Source organism: Macrotis lagotis, chromosome 1, assembly GCF_037893015.1.
Source record: "Macrotis lagotis isolate mMagLag1 chromosome 1, bilby.v1.9.chrom.fasta, whole genome shotgun sequence".
NCBI lineage: Eukaryota > Metazoa > Chordata > Mammalia > Peramelemorphia > Peramelidae > Macrotis > Macrotis lagotis.
The window spans coordinates 121,832,053-121,849,699 of record NC_133658.1 but is presented as its reverse complement, the minus strand read 5'-3'; the positions used below and the strand labels follow the sequence as shown (position 1 = coordinate 121,849,699).

At 38.0% G+C, this 17,647-nt stretch overlaps 1 long non-coding RNA gene across 1 annotated transcript; it reads left to right on the top strand.

Moving 5' to 3' along the window:
* Nucleotides 1-14,110: 14,110 nt before the first annotated feature.
* On the top strand, nucleotides 14,111-17,208 carry LOC141514105 (uncharacterized). Its single transcript, XR_012475948.1, has 3 exons — nucleotides 14,111-14,241; nucleotides 16,437-16,551; nucleotides 17,028-17,208. It is a non-coding gene; the product is annotated as an uncharacterized LOC141514105 (long non-coding RNA).
* The last annotated feature ends 439 nt before the right edge of the window (nucleotides 17,209-17,647 follow it).

Here is a 17,647-nt window from a genome sequence, read left to right as displayed (position 1 = left end):
ACTTTCTGTTCAGCTTTGGTTGTTTGAATAGGGAAGTTTGAAATTCCCCTGTTTCATTGAAAGTCCATCTTTTCCCCTGAAAGAGGATGTTCAGTTTTGCTGGGTAGTTGATTCTTGGTTACATTCCAAGCTCTTTTCCGGAATATTATATTCCAAACCCTATGAACCCTTATTGTAGATGTTGCTAAATCCTGGATAATCCTGACTGCAGCACAACAATATTTGAATTGTTTTGTTCTGCTACTTGTAGTATTTTCTCTTTGACTTGGGAGCTCTGGAACTTGGTTATAATATCCCTGGGAGTTATTTTTTTTTATCTCTTTCAGTAGGAGATCTGTGAATTCTCTCCATTTTTATTTTGCCCTCTGCTTCTAGGATATCAGGACAATTTTCCTGTAGAAATTCTTTAAAAATGAAGTCAAGGGGTGGCTAGGTGGCATAGTGGATAAAGCACCAGCCTTGGAGTCAGGAGTACCTGGGTTCAAATCCGGTCTCAGACACTTAATAATTACCTAGCTGTGTGGCCTTGGGAAAACCACTTAACCCTGTTTACCTTGCAAAAACCTAAAAAAAAAATGAAGTCAAGGCTCTTTTCCTAATCATGACTTTCAGGTATCCCAATAACTTTTAAATTGTCTCTTCTCGATCTGTTTTCCAGATCTGTTTGTTTTTCAATAAGATATTTCACATTTTCTTCTAGTTTTTCATTCTTTTGATATTATTTTATTGTGTCTTGATTCCTTGCAAAGTCATCAGCTTCCTTTAACTCTATTCTACATTTGAAGGATTTGTTTTCTTCAGAGAGCTTTCTTATCTCTTTTTCCATCTGTCCAATTCTGCTTTTTAAGGAATTTTTAAGGTATTTTTCTTCTCATTAACTTTTTGAACTGTTTTTTTCCATTTGACCTAAACTAGTTCTTAGTATGTTATTTTCCTCAGTATTTTTTTGAATCTCCTTCGCTAGGCTGTTGACTTGGTTTTCATGTTTTTCCTGCATCTTCCTCATTACTCTTCCCAATTTTCACCTCTACCTCCCTTATTTGATTTTCAAAATCTTTTTTTGAGCTCTAAAATAGCCTGAGACCAACTTCTATATTTCTTGGAGGATTTAGATGCAGAAGCTGGAACTTTCTCATCTTCTGATTGAATGTTTTGGTCCTCCATGTGACTAAAGTAATTGTCTATGGTCAAATTCTTTTTTTTTTTTCTGTTTACTTATTTCCCCTGCTTGTGTCTGATTTGGGGTGCTTCCTGAGCTTTTGAGTATTATTGGGAAACCCCTGCAAGGACCTTAGTATGTGAGGCTCTGACTGCTTTCCTGCCTGTGCTCTGGTCTGTGAATGGTAATAGGGGGCTCCCAGACTGCAACCAGGGTCTGAATATGGACAAAACACAAGAGTTCTGTCCCAGGGCCAGAGGTGAAACCTCGACAGTCTCCCCCGACCCCTTACCTTCAGTGAGCTGAGCACTCTGCAAGCAGCTGTTGGGTGGCTCTTTGCACCTCCTTCCATTTCCTGGGATCTGAGCTACACTGAGGGCCGAAGCTATGCTGGTGGCTGCGGCTGTGCTGGGGGTCATGCTGACTCCCACTCACTCTGGCAGAAGTTTCCCCGTTGATCTTCCAAGTTGTACTTGGTGTTCTCTGGATGCTGGGTCAGGAAATTGCTTCTGCTACTGGACTCCCTGGGACTCAGGTGCCTAGGTGCCCAGTGGGCTGTTCCAGGAAGACTGGAGCTACTTTGCTTAGTGCGATAATCCTGGTTGTGCTGTTGCCCCCTCCACCCCCATAGAATCTGGAATTCTGGTTTTCCCACAATTTTCTAGGCCACCTTGGGCCGGAGAATTGCCTCACTGGATCTTTCTGTGGGTTCTTTGTCTCGAAAATTTAGTTAGAGCCATAATTTTAAGGTTTTTGGAATATTTTTGAGAGAGTTCCTAGGAAAAACTGTTCTCATGCCACCATCTTGGCTCCACCCCCTCTGTAGGCATTTTTTTTAAACCTAAACACACTTAAAAAGTTTTTCTTTGAAATTTATAGTAGGAAATAAAAATAATACAATATTCACATGCATTTAAGTCATGGTTTTGTGCAATTTTATAGTCAAAGTAATCACATATGAACTGGATCAAATGTGCCATGACTTCCTAATACTAAGCCCATTATCGCCTAATGAACTAATCTTATATACTTTTATATTTTTCCATTTCTCTGTCTTGTTACTGTTAATACATGAGAGCATTATTCTTGTGTTATTTTGAAGGGAAGCACAAGAATGTCAGGGTTTTTTATTTCATTTAGTGCTTGTCAGCTCCCCCCTTCCTTTGATTTTAACTAGAAATTTAAATTTTAAAATAAATTTGGATGCCATTTTACAAGTTCTAAAATATGCAACATTTACAATTTTGCAAATCTTATTTTTTCTTTTAATTTTAAAATGTTTTTTTTTGTAATGCAATGGAGTTAAGTGACTTGCCCAAGGTCATACAGCTAGGTAATTAAGTGTCTGAGGACAGATTTGAACTTAGGTCTTCCTGACTCCAGGGCTGATGATCTATCCACTGCACAACCTAGCTGCCCCTTGCACATTTTAATGTCTGAAAATATAATAATTTAGTTTATTCTTAATTATTTTAATTTTAAGGTATAAATTTAATACTTCAAAACATAAATTTTATAATTTCATCCATGGAGGTATTCCTTTGGCCAGAATGGATCACACCTATTCTGAAACTCAGAAGATGATTTTTGGGTTTTCGTGACCAAAAAATTCCCCATTTGGTCAACTTGGCAATGAGTTTCTTTCAGCTTAGTTTGATCTTCAGACTAGAGTCATGCAGGTTATCTCCTTTGACCAATACTCAAAGCTTTCCAGTATTGTGCAAAATGCCAGACTAAGGAGCTGGTATCATGGATAGAACCCAAGACTTGGAGTCAGTAAATCGTTGTTGAAATGGTATTGTGAGTTGATCAACTATGATGGATGCAGCTCCTCTCAACAGTTCAGTGATCTAGGACAACCCTGGGAGACCTGTTATGAATAATGCCATCCACATGGGGGGGGGGGGACAAAACAAAACCAAAAAAACCACAGAATTTGAATGAACATTATGTTCACTTTTTAAAAAATGTCTCTTATGTTTTTCCTTCCTATCCCAGTTTTCTTTATTTTCCCTTAGTCCTAATTCCTCATAAACAGAATGACTAATATGTAAACATGTTAAACACAAATGTGCACATACAACTTTTACCAGACTGTTCACTGCTAAGGGGAAGGGGGAGAAAAAGGAGATTGGTGGAAAATTGTAAATATGCAAGTTGTTGAACATTGAAAAACTTTCATAACATAATTGGAAAAATAAAATTCAATTAAAAAAAGAATTGTTGAGTTGTTTTCAGTCATGTGTGACTCTTCATGGCCCCTTTTGGGGTTCTCTTGGCAGAGATACTGGAGTGGTTTGACATTTCCTTCTCTAGTTCATTTCACAGATGAGGAAACTGAGGCAAAGAGGGTTAAATGACTTGCCCATGGTCTCACAGTATCTAAAGTCATACTGAACTTACTTCCTTCTGAATCCAGGGCCAACCCTCTATCTGCTGAGTTCAAATCCTGCCTCACTTTCTAGTTGTGTGATTCTCGGCAAGTTACCTCTTTCAACCTCAGTTTTGTCCTCTGTACAATAAAAATGACAAAATCACCCACTCTCCTGGGGTGAGGATCAAATGAAATAATATCTGTAGAGTGTTTTGCAAATCTTCAAATGCTACAGAAATGCAGGCTTTTGCCACCATTATAATATTTTGCTTGTATGGCCTTCAAGAACCCAGTGACAGATAAATTATTATGAGTTAGTTTTTGTTTGGTTCCATTTTGGGATAAGTAACCTCTAAAACCCTTTTTCATATCTGATGTTCATATAAGAACATGTACATATAAGAACATTAGATATTTATAAAAAGTAACAAGCTTGTTTTCCATTTTTAAATGCTTATTTTTTAAAAATTCAGTATTTAAAAAAATATTACTAAGACTGAAGAAGGATCTCTTAATGGCCAGAGACCTTAGAAGGCTTTAATCTGCCTCTGGCTTGAGTTATTAGCTGAATAGCTGAGCTAATAGAAATTTAAATCCTCCTATTTTATTTATGCATTTAGAAAATAAATAGCTCCTTTAGCTGGGGAAGTTAGTCCAAGAGGGCATAATAACCAGCACAAAGTCGACACACAGAACATTTAAGTGCAATAGTAATATCACCTTAATATTTTGCAAAAAATCACTATTTGTCCTTCTCATCACATTTCTGGAAGCCTCTGTTGGATGGCTACAGGTAGGAACTCTCTGAGAGGTGCATGATACAATAATTATGTTTTTGATCAAGGCACTTCCTACCTCTGGGTCTGAGTTTCTTTATCTGTAATAGGAGGTGTGTAGAAAGAATAAGGAGAGCTAAGCCTCTAGCTCCAGCATTCCATGATCCTAGATAGAGGAACCCTGATAAAAATCTGAATTAAAATGAATGAAAAGGGGAAGCTGGAGGCTAATAATTTACATCTGTTTTCCATACCAAGAAGGGAACTCTCTTGTTTGGGAAATAACTCAGCCCACACAAATTTACTTTATGGAACTTTTCCAGAAATCTGCCTAATACTCTGAGAGGACTCCACCTTGGGGTCCTATGTCTATTATTGTTGTTAACTCAACAGAACTCTTTTTGTGAGTGAGTAAAAACTTCCATTCAATCATATTCATTTTATCCCAGTGATTTCCAACTCCTGCCTAGCATTATTCAAACCCCATTGTCTGTCTCTCACTGCCCTCTCCTTTATTCCCAGACCCTTCAACTGAAACCCCAAACCCCAAAGTTCTATTCTAAAATCATCCCTAACATCTTATTTCACCTTAAAGTCACATCTGACTTTTCCTATGTTTGGAATGGTCTCTCTCCTCACCTCTACCTCCTATCTTTCCTGGCTTTCTTGGCCTCTCAGATGATTATTTGAGATAAGTTTTGTTTAAAGATATTGGAGAGGGAAAAAAAAGATATTGGAGTTCTGCCTTTAGCCATTCTCAAGCAGAGTTTTGATAATGGCAGTGTGGAAAGTAGCTGCTATTATTATCCACATTGTATAAGTGGGGTCTAGGGACTCTGGTCACAGAAGAATGCTTGTGGTTACTTCTTAGAACACAGACCAGGAGAGTGGTGACCACACCTTTTCTCACATCATGCCACCTTGGAAGAAGTAAGGGCTTGTAGACCCCAGAACTAGCTCTGAAAAAAATCAAAAAACCATCTGTCAGGAATGAAAGTGTGTTTTGGAGAATTGTGGAGGAAGGTGAGGCTGGAGATATTTATTCTGTCTCCCTTGCAGCCTTACACAACTATAGCCCCTCATCACATATGGTCCCTCTCTTCACTTAGAGCACCATATCCTTACATGTGGGTACTCTTTCCATAGGAATATATTTTTGATTGCTTATATTTTGTAAGATATTTGGGGGCTAGATTTTTTTCCCTAAAAGATGGGATGATTTATTTTTTTATCCTGTGTACTTTTTATTTATGATTTCTTGAAATACAGTTCTGAAAATAAACAGACTTTTAAAGAAAAATGATAATTTTAAAGGAGTCAGTTAATTTTCTGGACCAGCCCATTGTTTCAGATGGAACTACTTAATGATTCCTTAATTTAGAAGAGTCACTCAATCCCAGGTCATGGCCAGTCTTCCTGACTTTTGTCTTGCCACTGGACTTCCTATGACTATGCAGGAGTGAGAGAGATTGGGCAACAGCAAATCCAATTCACATTCAAGTCCAGATCATCCTTGTAATGTCATTGATTCTCTTTGACAGCAAAGGTCAGGCAACAAGAACTGATTGCATAGAGTGAGGTTCCATCTCAAAAGCAAACTCTATTTGGGAAGGAGGAAAATGGTGTTGGAGGCTGGGATTAATACTTTCCTGAGTGAAGTCACATTAGTTGAGGGCCCATCCCTTAGATAATTTTGTCAATAACTTTATGGGAGCTGAGAGACAAAGTTGGTTCTGGTGAGAGGACTATTACTTACAAGGAAAGGGGATAAGAGACTGATGATGGTTGTGTCTGCTGGCTATATGGTTCAGTGAGGGGCTTGGCACAAACAGGGGCAAAAATCTCAGAGAGGATGATTACTTTAGGTAAGAAGCACATCCCACTTGTCAGTATTTGGAGAAAAGCCCCATTTGCCCCAGACTAGTTATGTTATGATTTGATTTCTGTCCTCCTGAACTGGAAGTCCAAAATTATTATTGACTATGCTTAGAACATCAGTTCTTAACCTGGGGATAGATTTCAAGGAGTTTGTGAACCTGAATAGGGCATTTATTTAATATAATTTGTTTCCTTTTTAAACCTATATATATTTTATTTTATGCAAATAAAAATATCATTCTAGTACTAGAATCACAGGCTTCACTAGACTACCAAAGGGTACATGGCAGGAGAAAGGTTAAGACCTCTGGTTTGGAGGAAAAGGGGGTGGCACCAGAGTTGGGACTGGGGGAGGAGGAAATAAAGTAGGCATTTAGGGTTCAACTAAGTCAAGTGATACAATAGCGATAATTATTAAATAATAGTTTTTCTTGTAAGTTCATGTTTTCTTAGTAGCAGAAGTTTTGTTCTCCTTGACATGTTTGATATTTATTTTTTGATATCAAGTTGCATCAGAATTGATGGCCAAGAATTAAAGAAAAGGAGAGCTGACTGTATATGATTAGAGGAAATTATATATCATTTGCAATATTTCAGCATATCTTGTTAATCAATTCAATCAGTCATGTACAACCCTTCATAGCCCCTTTTGGGCTTTTCTTGGCAAAGATACTGAATCAATTTGCCATTTACTTCTCCAACTCATAAAAGAGATGAGGAAACTGAGGCAGACAAGATTAAATGACTTGCCCAGAGTCATAGAGCTAGTAAGTTTCTAAGGTCAGATTTGAACTCATCTTCTTGATTCTAAGCCTGCCTGGTCCATAGTAAGCATTAATAAATATTGATTGGCTGATTGATCCCAAACTCCTGTACACACACACACACACACACACACACACACACACACACACACCATCTCTCTAATTTCAATACTCTCCTAAAATCATGGAAAATCATAGAACATGATAATCCCTGAAGAATTAAAACTGCGGTGTGCTGCAGGGCAATGGATAGATCCAGTGAGGGTGATGGTCAGTGGCCAATGATGACTTACATGGAAAAGTGGGTACAAAAAAGGTCATTTGTCACAGATATGATCTGAAAAGGAGTTGGCCTAGTCATAGTGATAATGATGGATTGCAGAATTGGAGCTCAGTGTTCAAGTAGCAATGAAATATTTAAAAGGTTACAGGAAAGTCATTAGTTATATTTTCTAGGCAAGATTTATAGAATGATGTGAGCCAGAATTGCATGAGGTAAATTAAAAGCTAATAATAATAGCTAGCTTTTATTATCTCATTTGATGCTCACAAGAGTTCTGAGAAGTAGATACCAGCTATCTTGATTTTTATTTTATAGCTGAAGAAACTGAGGCTAAGTGACTTACCTGGAGGGTCACACTATGGGATTTGAACTCAGGTCTCTGGTTCTTGTTGTGTCATTTCAGTCCATGTCTAGCTCTTTATGTTCCCATTTGGGATTTTCTTGGCTGAGATACTGGAGTGGTTTGCTATTTTTTCCTCTAGCTCATTTTACAGATGAGGAAACAGAGGCAAACAGGATTAAATGACTTACTCAGAATCACAAAGCTAATAAGTATCTGAGGCCAGATCTGAACTCAGATATTTCTGACACTCCACTTTATTCACTGCATCACATAATTGCTTTATAAGAAGTCAGAGTCAGGTCCCAATTTGAGCCTTAAGGGGATTTATGAGATCATAGAATCATTAACACATTGGCAAGTTACATGTGTCACCATGAAGATTCAGAAGATCATAAGAATTATGGTTGAAAGGAACTATGTGATAACCCAGTCCAACCCTGTTATTTTCTATATTAAGAAACAGAGCCCTAGAAAGATCATAGGATCATAGATATAGAACTGTGAAGGACCTTAACAATCATCAAGTCTAGTCACTTCATTTTATATTTAGTTCACCTCTAATGTTTAAGATTCTCTTACTCCACATCCCCAACTTGGCAGAGTACAATTTGGTTCTGTTGGACTATTAACCCAGGTTTAATACTAGTTTCCACCAGTATGCTGACCATTAGTTGGCAGTCAATAGACACAATTAATTCAAAATAAAATCATTTAAGATAGCATGTTAAGAATAATAGCTAAAAACATACCTTTGCCCCTCTGGAATGTCCTCCCCATAAATCTGTGGGCATATATGTTTCCAACAAATACACATAGCTTCAGTGACATGTGTGAACATATACATAGAGAGGGAATGGGTAGAAAACACCTATACTAGAGTTCTTTCACAGTGCCAGTACAAAAGAGATCTGATGTCCTTTCTTTTCTTGAGGTATCATCACATGGTTCCCTTATTGCTACAGCATTTCTGTTGGACAGGCTCATCAGTAGGACATTTTGAGTCTGTCCCTCTCCACAGTTTGGTTCAGTTTCCAGGGTTTACTCTCTTTTGGGTTGCCAAAGGTCATGTTCTTAAGAGCTGTCTGATTGATTGATTCTCTTTGGGTAAGCTCAGTATTGGGGGCAGTGACTCCTACTAGGGGAATAACTACTCCGCACTATTCAGTGACCAGTGTGGATTGTTGGGGGCAGGAGAAAAGGAATACCCTTCACAACTGGGGTCCTAGAGTAGAAGTGCAAGGCAGAGCACAAAGAATTGATTTCCCCTTAAGAGCCAAGTTCTTTCTCCACTGCTGGCACTATTCCCATTCCTTGACTGTTGTCTTCCTAGAGAGTGTGTCCTGATTTTTATTTTTATTTTTTATTTTTGGCAACATTACAATCATTTCATTTGACTGTAGAGTATGCTAGTAATGACAAAGAAAAAGAAAACAGAAATCTGTGAAATACAGAATACAAAAATATGTAATATCCAAAAAAAGTTCTCTATTGAATTTTAATGAAATTTTTTTCTTCTTTCTTAAAAAATATTTTCATTATAACTTCTTCATATTTTTTTAAGTTTTTTTCCAAGGCAAATGGGGTTAAGTGGCTTGCCCAAGGCCACACAGCTAGGTCAATATTAAGTATCTGAGACTGGATTTGAACCCAGGTACTCCTGACTCCAGGGCTGGTGCTTTATCCACTGCGCCACCTAGCTGCCCCAAATATTTTCATTATAGACCCACACCATAAACACTATAAGAAAAAATCTATTCACAATAGAATTACCAAACACCCCCCCCACAATAGAATTTACCCCCCCCCAAACTATTACAAATGAATCTGTCAATCCTTATTTTACATGGATTGCATTTTTTAAAAGTTGTGTAGGACATTTTAAAGTTTTAGTGTAGCTTTGTTATTAAAAGTTTAAAACTCCACTAATAATAATAAATAGTAATTAATCATTTACATTATCTTATTTAAATTCAACTGCAATGCTACTTTCTAAATCCTACTGCTTCTATGTATTTCCTTTGAATTTTCTTCTGTTCTTTTCTTTGCTTTTCTTTTTGATGTTTCAATGCCCCTCTTTTCTTGGTTTTCTTTTAGGGAAATTACATTATCACTTGCCCCTGTTGCCACCAAATCTACCCCCCCCCCAGCCTGATCAATTATAAAAAGAAAAATAAAGCTTATAACAAAAACAGAAAGTCAGGCAAAAACCAACTCACACAATTGGCCATGTCCCAAAACCCATGTATTCTTTCTCAACTGAGTCTATGGGTCTATCTGTCAGGGAGTGGGCAGTTTACTTCATTATCAGTCCTCTTGAGCTATGGTTGGTCAATCTGTCTAGCCTTTCAAAGACTGCTCAGAAGCTCAGCCTGGCTTTGACTAGTCCAATAGCTATGCTATTAAGGAATACTTCATATGCTATGAAGGGGTAACAAAATATAGACAGTGATTTATTTTAGTGCCTTGCTGCCAGTTATTTGTCACATTTTTGTGATTACATCAACGTCACAGGAGAGAAATCAAATTGATCAAGAGTGTCCTAATGATCACCTTTCTTCTTCTCCTCCTCTTCTCACATGAATATAGCTTAGAAAATTGATACAAGGAAGGTTAACCAAACTCGAGGTAACTCTTTAGAATGGTGATGGTATTGATGTCTTTTTAAAGCCATGTTACCTGAAAGTCTAGAGCCACCATACTTTCCAAAAAAAGGATTCATGAATTGATAAAGTAATTTTTTAAACTTCCTATTACAAGTCAATCAATACTTGGCAATTAATTGTTATTTAATTGTTTTTAGCTTTGTTTGACTATTCATGTTCTCTTTTGGGGTCTTCGTGGCAATGATACTGGAATGGTTCACCATTTTTTTCCCTCTAACATTTTACAGATGAGGAACTGAGGCAAATGAAGTTAAATGACCAGGGTTAAACAGCTAGTAAGTAACTGAGGCTGGATGTGAACTCAGATCTCCTAACTCCAGATCTGGTGGTTTATCCATCCAGTTATTCCTTTGTAATTACTACTGCCATGGAAAATATGGAATATGTGGTTATCCTGTATAAATATCACATTGTGTTACAGATCAGGAAAGACCCTTTTCTAAACATCCTTTTCCTAAGCTTGTGCCAAAAGTTAAACAAATTCTCTCTTTATGCTAAAAAGGAATGACAATTGCCTCAAAATAGTCAAATTGTCCTCCCCTTTAAAGAAAAGCACAGTATTTCAATTATCCACCTTGGAACTAAAGTAGTGGGTAAGAACTTCTTTCTGGGTAGAGCATAATAACTAATGGTTACATCATATTGTAAGGTTTGCAAAGTGCTTTATATACATTATCTCATTTAAGCCTGATAATACCACTGTGAAGTAAGAACTACATAGATTTTAAAGATAATTTAATCCAACCACCTCATTTAAAGATGAGTTGCAGAGAGGTTAAATGAATTGCCCAAGGCCACACAGCTAGTACATGTCATAGGTACACTTTATCCATCATGCCATACTGTTCCACATGTGTTGGGAGCCGTTGTGTATGGGAGCATTGTGAATTATCTTCATCTGGTATCCTTGAACACCAGAATCTTATCTTACTAAGTGCCACAGGAGTGGGAGTGGATTAGGATCTGGGAAGGATATTTAAGCACTGGAATTTTGTTAAAAAAAAAAGGGTAGCACTTGGAGCCCTTGGATATCTTGATGGAATACTTGTCTCCTTTGTAATCCCTGTCTCCCGCCCCTCCAAGACTCACCTGAGGAGATTGTGGGAGTCCAGAAGTGGGACTCAACATATGAGTCCAGGAAAGGGACTCTACAACATGAAGTTATTGTTTGTCCTTCATTCTGAAAGAGGACCAATGACACCAGGAAGGTGATATCTTGACATGGAGGTGAACTGGATTTAAGCGAGACAGGGTTGGCAAAGTCATCAGCCTTACTCTCTCCTCCAGTCTTCACAGTCCAGTGACAAGTCATAATGACTGGCTTTGGTTCAGTTTTCTCATAGGAGCTTAATGTTGTACCCAGTGCTAACCTTCCTGAGAACTGTCAAGTCATGTTATTTCCTTGATCTGGGTAGGAAAGGAGAGGCCATGGTTAGATTCTCATGATTCTAGCTCTCTCAGCTCAAAAAATCAAGCCCAGCTTTGATCTTACTGTTGTTGGAAAATAAAGAACTGTCCACTTCTCATTCCACCTCCCCATCTCTGCCTCCATCACCATCAAAAAGGAATGGTTCTTTGGTATAAACTAGTTAAAATTAGTTCACAATCAAATAACACCTCTGTCTAACTTTAGGAAAAAGGTTGAGAAAAGACACGATTATGTTCACTTTCTTATCACTTTTCCCAAATACTCCTATCATATTCTTTCCTTGGTTTCCCAGACATGACAGTTTGCAACACTATCACTACTATTACATTTTGACTCACAAATGCCTTGCTTAAAACTTGCCTGGTTAGAGAAGACACCTTTGTATTTTTAGAGCTGGGCCTCTCAAAACAATTAGGTTATCTTCTTGCAGAAGTATAGGATTGGTGATAGGAGGCAGCACTCCATGTTATCTATTTCCCAAGTTTCTGGAGATGCTTCATCCATATGATTCACATCAGTGCACTTTATAATATGTCCTAAGAAGATCTCCATTTTAATCTTCAGAATCTTCACTGAAATCTCAGAAAACCAAGGCCATTATTGATTTTCCCTTCCCCACTCTGGCTTTCTTAGATTTTTTTTTCAAGTATTTCTGGAGCAAAGGATGATGGGGTGAAAGAAGGATTCTGAGAGAGGAGAACCTTTTCATGTCCAGTGGACTTCTCAACATTGCTAGCAAAGGGACTTATCAGCCAACTAAAGCAAGAACACAGAGGAAAGACAGGACTTCCTTTTCCCACAGTGATGTTAAATTTTTTCCTACAGTTTTCTAATTTACAGTTAGAGTTAAGGAACAGGGAAATTCTGGGCAAATCTATGGTACTAAATTCTTTATTAAAGATTTTGTTTTGAGAAACAAATGGCAACAAAGACCCCATTTCATCTCTCTAAATGATAAAATCTTTTCCGTAATTAGAACTTGGAAGTCTGGTCTCTCACAGAAAGAGTTGGAAACACTGCTTAGAGCTGCCTGATGAATTTTCAATCATTTATGGACAGGGAAAAAAGGACATGCAAACTCAAGGGTCCAAGAAGGCTGACTTCTATACCCCTAAACAGTCACCCCTGCTGATAGGTGCTCAGAAAATTGAAAAGAGTTCATGTTTGGAAGGCAGCCATTGGTGATGAAGCTTCTTGGAGGAGGTCAGAATTGTTTGCTCTGAGTGGGTCTGACTTCCTACACCCTCTCTTTAGAGACAACCATCTCCATCGGCATTGGTGTTGAGAAAAACAGAATGAATGAGAATGATCTTTGAAAAGTGCTTAAAAGGTTTAGCTCATGTGACCCATTTGATATTACATACATGTTTACATTTAAGTTTCACCAAAAGCTTTCCTCATAACAATCTGATGGGAAAGGAATGTAAATATTATTATGTCCATTTTATAGATGAACAAGGCTCAATAAGGAAGAGTGGCTTATCCCAGATTACATAGCTAATAAATATCAAAGGCAAGGAGAGCTTAGGTCTTCTGACACCAAGATCAGAATTCATTTAATTATGTTAATGGTGCCTTATCCCTACAATCATGAAATATAATATAAAATTCTCTTGACATTGAAATGTAGTTATATTTTATTTTGAGTATTAGAAGAGAGCCTGAAAATTTTTTTATATAGTATATTTTAAATTCATCAAAGTTTGTTATTTAAAAGAATATTACATTAAATTGTTTAAGAGGTTAATGTTTTTTGTATTGAAAATCATTCTCTAATTAGTTTGAGTTGTGAGTTTGGATTTTTTGTACAGAGTTCTCTTAATTCCGAATATAGGTTTGCACCTAAGTGGTACAGTGGATAGAGTGTTAAGCCTAGAGTTAGGAAATCCTGAGTTCAAATTTGATCTCAGACATTGTCATTAAACTGGGAAAGTCATTAAACTCTCTGAGTTTTAGTTTCCTCACCTGTAAAATGGGAATATTAAGAATAATACTTTTCAAATTACATTATATTCATAAAGCACTTAGCATAGTATCTGGCACATAAATACTTATTAAACACTTATTCCCTCCCTTTCCCCACATGTATTTTCTATGGATTGAGAGTCAGAGTATACTTTGAACTTATTCCTTCTGCTTGGAACCTTCTTCCTTTTGCACTTCCTTGAGATTTGTACATCAGTAATTATAGGAGATAAGGGCTCAGGTGGATTTTGTCGCCATGACCAACTCCAAGCAGGATCTTTACTGCACTTAATGGAATCCTCCCACTGTCATAATTATGAAAGATCGTGATTCAATTAAGAATAAATGGTGCTTGTCATTTTGACAGGTCATCGAAAGACTTTTAGGAAGGTCTCATCCGCCTCTTCCCATTAGCACAGGAAATTGACCTAGGTGAAAGCACAGTGTGATCTCAAAGATGCTGATTCCAAGTTCTTTTCTGACTTTTTTTTTCAATCTCCAAACTGTTTATTCACAACGAAGCCAAAGTTTTCTTAATTTCTTTGAGGATGTTCACTTTTGCAGTTGGTGGTGATGAATGGTGCGGAAGGTTCTGGAGCATTCAAAGGTAAGGGAAATAATTGGTGTTTAGTTTTTATAGAAAGTTTCCATAGTTATCTGACCCAATGAACTGGAACCATGTCACAGTAGATAGATTGCTCCCAAAACTCATTTCAAGGAAATCAGTTGGAGTTAGCTTAGAGTAGGTTGGGAGCCTAAGGAACTATGTAGCTAGAACTAGGATCAGTAAATAAATAGAAATGACAAGAAAACAAATTTCTTCTCAATATAGGGACAAATAATAAGAGCTTATTAACTGAAAACAAGAGTTAGCCAGCAATGAAATGAAGGGGCTGCCTCAAGTAGTGAGCTCTTGTCACTGGAAATATCCAAATAGAGCATGGGTAGCTATATGTTAGGCATGATATAGAGGAGCTTGAGTAAGGTGGGGAGATTTTGGATTAGATGAATTCTTAGAGTCTCTTCCCATTTTAAGTATCTGAGTCAACTTGTGTCTTGGCTGTTTCATTCAATTACTTGAAAAAAATTATCAAGCTCCTCCTTGGTGATTTCCTATCTATACAAAAGGGACGAGTGAACAGACTATCATATATGAGTAAATGTTGGGGAATAACAGAACTAATTGAATTCAACCTTGTGGTTAAATGGGCATGGTTGAGAAATGTGAACCTCTAATCTTACAGACTCCATTTGTTGTCTCTCTGAAGTTTCTTTGCACCCAAGTCTGGGAGACCAGCAGGACTGGTTTGTCTAGTTTTAATTATTATTTAGCATGTAGTTCTGTTTTTTCCTGGGCATGGCTTGGTTAAAGTTGGACCTGCTGATGTGAATCAGTGTTATATAATCACATCTGTCTACTTATAGTCTACTAGGTCAGAGCCCAAATGTTTGGTATTTGACTGCGTTTTAGTAAGGGCCAAGAGTTGATATCAAGGAAGAGTGAAACCCCTACCACTGGAGGGTGAGGAAGGAAATATTGGGTCTTTTGTATGACAGCTGCAATGTTTAGTTGTTGCAATGCCAATTAATCCAGGTATATTCCAGAGAGCTATTGGAAACACCTCCAACAAACACAACACTGACTTGACCCCAGCTAGTTGTACTTTCTTCATTTGGAATGTCATCTATTTGTGGCAGCTAGCTAGGCTTGGTTATGCTCCATCTGGAATCTACAGAAGGTACTGTATTAGCAAAGGAGCTTTCTTTAGCCATCAGAGTCAGGAAGTATTTCCCTTCCCCACTGGATATCAAGAGGGTCTAGATCAGGCAGGTTCTTTAACCAGGACCCCTCTGGTTATTAATGCTGCTGCTATGGCCAGATGTTCAACATTTCCCAGATCAGTGGTTCACAGATAAAGAAAACCATTTCTATATGGCATAGTGGTAGGGTCATGAAGAACAATTTAGGAAACATTTAAGAGTGGTAAACACTGAACTCTCACAAATCTAGAATAACCTGGCCTTTTTTGTAGGGCTCATTATGAATGGAAGGATAGAAGAGAATAATCTTCTGACTCTTCTACCTCTCATGCCCAAATATCATTCCTAGTAGCTCAGCACCAGGGGAAATTAGCTAATCTTTGTGGTGGACAACCATTCTTTTTAAAGGCAGCTAATCCAAAAGGTGCCATTGAGTTTAATTAACTGAGAGTTTTTGTCTTCTCTTAAGTTTTGTGAGCCTTAAAGAGAGAGCTGTGCTACAGATGAAACAAACATATGGAACTTAACAGTTGTGATCACAAGGCCAAGTTCCCTGACTCTCCCATAGTATGGTGTGATTTCTCATCTCATTGAATAGGGTGCAAAAACCCCCCAAAACATTTGAGAGTCACTTTTCTATGAAATGGTCACTCCTCCTATTTGAATCTTTTCACACGTGTTTACACAGAATAATTAAACCATCCCTAAAAAAGGACAGGTTAATTTGGGTGAGTTTCATCTTTATTAAGTCAAATAGGGAACCTGAGGACTGACTTGTGAGAGTCAGGGAGTTCCCATTGGAGGTGGGGTCCTTAGGGGTGGTTTCATTGTAAATATAAATCTTGGGACATGTTGCACAGAAGCAAAACATGTTTGTGTGTACATGGCCTCCAGCCAGAGCACAACAGATTTTATTAAGACAAAATGGAATGTGTGTAAGCCACTGAACTGGCAATTTGTTAAGGGTGGGTGGGTTCATTGGATCCAATGAGAGCTGACTGTTAGTCTTGCTGAATGGACGCTTTTTATTTTTTTGGCCAGGAATGAACTGGGACAGTTCTATGTGAAACCCGATGTCTTGCCAGCTCTTATTTTACTTGGTGTGGATCTGGAATAACGCTTTGAATGTGGGGTAGCTGTTTCTATGGGACACAGAGTAAGTGGCAGTGATGTGAGAAGTAATGTGCAGAAAGGTACCTAGATTCATGGAGTCAAATCTACCATGAAGTACTAACCTAAGTAATCATAGCGTTCCAAGTTTATGGGTTCAGTTAGTCGGATCATAGATTTAGAAGGACCTTAGAAGTTATTTCATCCAAAGATATCAAACTCTCCCCTGAAGATTGTACAACCAGAACCAGATTAAAATATAATTTGGGAAATGTTAAAAAAAAAACATACTACAACACAGATAATGTTAATTTGTGGTTTTCTCAGGTAATATGTACCTGCAGGGATCTATTTTCATTTGAGTTTGAAGCCACTCACTAATCTAGTCCATCCTTTTTCGCTTCCCTTTTTTAAAAACAAAACAAAACAAAACATAAAAATGGGGAAATTGGGGCCCAGAAAGTTACAGCATGTACAGGATCATACAGTTAATAGGTGACAGAAATGTTATCTTTTTTTTAGGTTTTTGCAAGGCAAATGGAGTTAAGTGGCTTGCCCAAGGCCACACAGCCAGGTAATTATTAAGCGTCTGAGACCGGATTTGAACTCAGGTACTCCTGACTCCAGGGCTGGTGCTTTATCCACTGCGCCACCTAGCTACCCCCAGAAATGTTATTTTAATCCAGATTCAGCACTGTGACCATTGCACCACTCTGAGATGAATCAACACAGCAAGGGTAAAGATCACAGCCCCTCCTTGCCTTCTGAGCAGTCCTCAATAAAATCACTAAGAGGAATCTGATCTAATCCTTCTCTTGCTTCTTAATCTCTTTGGGTTCCAATGTAGCACATGGTGCATTTCATTGTTCTAGGAGACAGGCTCTTAAAGGTCATCTACTCCAGTCTCCCTCCTCCTGGTTCAGAAGAGGAAAATGTGTGTTCTGTGTTTCTCTGTGTGTGTGTGTGTGTGTGTGTGTGACTTTAACAATTGGGTCTGGTTGGGGGCGGGGAGGGAAGCTATAGCCATGATACACTCTCAGGCTTGGTCTATATTGTTAATATTTTCTACATCACTTAAGTCTAAACCAGAAGTGTCAAACAAGACCAGAGGGCTGCATTTGGCCTATAACACGCCCCCCCCC